Source organism: Schistocerca gregaria, unplaced genomic scaffold (assembly GCF_023897955.1).
Source record: "Schistocerca gregaria isolate iqSchGreg1 unplaced genomic scaffold, iqSchGreg1.2 ptg000657l, whole genome shotgun sequence".
In the NCBI taxonomy this organism is placed as follows: domain Eukaryota; kingdom Metazoa; phylum Arthropoda; class Insecta; order Orthoptera; family Acrididae; genus Schistocerca; species Schistocerca gregaria.
In genome coordinates, this window is record NW_026062041.1 from 87,501 (window position 1) to 90,000 (window position 2,500).

Genomic DNA, 2,500 nt, shown 5'->3' on the forward strand with positions numbered 1-2,500 from the left:
TCGAAACCCTCTCAGGTCCCGGCGGCGCGCAGCGCCGTCCTAGGTACTTGGTCGGTTTCGAGAGAGGCGCAATCGCCCGGAGTTAGGCGAGTAGACGGTTTTAGTGCGAACACCCTTGCTCCCAACTGAGCTTGCCGCTGCCGACAGAGGCCCGGGAGCGTGCTGTCGTGGCATTGCCGGCGGGAGACAACACGCGCCACCTATGGTGACCGGCAGCTCCAACGCCAGCGCCACACAAGGGCAAAGCCCCACTTGGGTGCAGAAGCGAACTCTCCCAGCACAGCGCACGCGCCAACACGTCCGCACAACTGCGATACAAACCACCTGCGAGAACCGCTGGGGCGACCGAGCAGCAGACGGCGTCGCGGCGCCGAGTGCCAGGCGGCGGCGCATCCTCAACGCACACAGTCCTCAATCAGACCAGCACATTGCAGATGTCCACCGCGCTTCGCACCGGGCTCGGCTGAACCAACTTTGGCCGCCAGGCGCCGCGTGCAGGGTGCGCCGCAGCGTAGCTGCGCCGCCTGCCGAGCCCGTCGGCTGGCGCTCCTGCCACTCGGCGCCCCCCACCAGCCGCCTGTTGCGCGTGCGCCCACGCAGCGCGCGGCCAACACGCCGGGCGGCCCCCCTTCACCGGCCGGGAACAGTCCCACCAAGCCACCGCCGCGTATCGCTTCATACCCACATGGGCCTAGTCACGTGTGTGGATGTGGCGGGTACCGCTGAAACAACCGGTTAATAGCTGTACCGATCGTCGCCATCACAGATTCACCTCCAGCGTGAACAACCGCTCAACAACGGATTTCCAGTTCATTTGCGTATCTTGGGCAGTAAACGTAGATGTCCACCTACATTTGCGAATTCAACAATTCTTGCATGCCAGGATGTCATGTGTCACGACACGCTACATCAGACCACATACACACTGCGACATGTGCAGAAGAGAACACGTGGAAGGTGGCCCGCGCACGTATGCGATGTCCCTTCCGCGATCCACTGTCAACCGGCATCTGCGGCATGTCCCAGATATGGAACGCGGTCCACCAGGGTAGCACTTTGTGTGAGGCAATACGACAAAGTCGGAATACACGCGTCACTACATCACACGGCTCACGCTGACCTGACCTGACTCACCGCACCACCACCCCCAGCGACCCAGGGTGACATACAATGCGTTCGTACGTTCCTCCCACACGCCTCTACGGCGTACCACAGTGCAACCTAGCTGTTATTGGGAGACGAGACAAGTAGCATCGAGCACAACATATGGAAATTGAGATTCGACACCGTTGGGCACAGCCAGCGTACGGTCACACGTATCACACTACTTCACTCTGTACGTAACTACCGATGATCGGTACAGCGTGTGGGTTACGCGTACGACATCAGCGGACAATGGACACAGACCATACCACGACGTACACTGAGGGCGTCGACATCTGAACGCAACTGAACAGCTGCGAGGCTCATTTAACACTCAAACGCCAGACCGACCAGCTTGAGAGGACGGAGACACAAAGAGAGGGGCAGAGGGGGGGGGGGGGGGGGCGATATAGTCCTATTGCAGTACAATTGACAGTGGATAGCGGGAATATGTGGAAAGTAAGCAACACTCGCAAGACATCTACATGAGGATAACAACGACACCAGAGATTCCGAGCAGTGAACTATGTTAGGCAAAGGGACAACGTGGGTTAGGTTAAGGGACAACGTGGGTTAGGTTAAGGGACAACGTGGGTTAGGTTAAGGGACAACGTGGGTTAGGTTAAGGGACAACGTGGGTTAGGTTAAGGGACAACGTGGGTTAGGTTAAGGGACAACGTGGGTTAGGTTAAGGGACAACGTGGGTTAGGTTAAGGGACAACGTGGGTTAGGTTAAGGGACAACGTGGGTTAGGTTAAGGGACAACGTGGGTTAGGTTAAGGGACAACGTGGGTTAGGTTAAGGGACAACGTGGGTTAGGTTAAGGGACAACGTGGGTTAGGTTAAGGGACAACGTGGGTTAGGTTAAGGGACAACGTGGGTTAGGTTAAGGGACAACGTGGGTTAGGTTAAGGACAACGTGGGTTAGGTTAAGGGACAACGTGGGTTAGGTTAAGGGACAACGTGGGTTACGGTTAAGGGACAACGTGGGTTACGTTAAGGGACAACGTGGGTTACGTTAAGGGACAACGTGGGTTACGTTAAGGGACAACGTGGGTTACGTTAAGGGACAACGTGGTTAGGTTAAGGACAACGTGGGTTAGGTTAAGGGACTACGTGGGTTAGGTTAAGGGACAACGTGGGTTAGGTTAAGGGACAACGTGGGTTAGGTTAAGGGACAACGTGGGTTAGGTTAAGGGACAACGTGGGTTAGGTTAAGGGACAACGTGGGTTAGGTTAAGGGACAACGTGGGTTAGGTTAAGGGACAACGTGGGTTAGGTTAAGGGACAACGTGGGTTAGGTTAAGGGACAACGTGGGTTAGGTTAAGGGACAACGTGGGTTAGGTTAAGGGACAA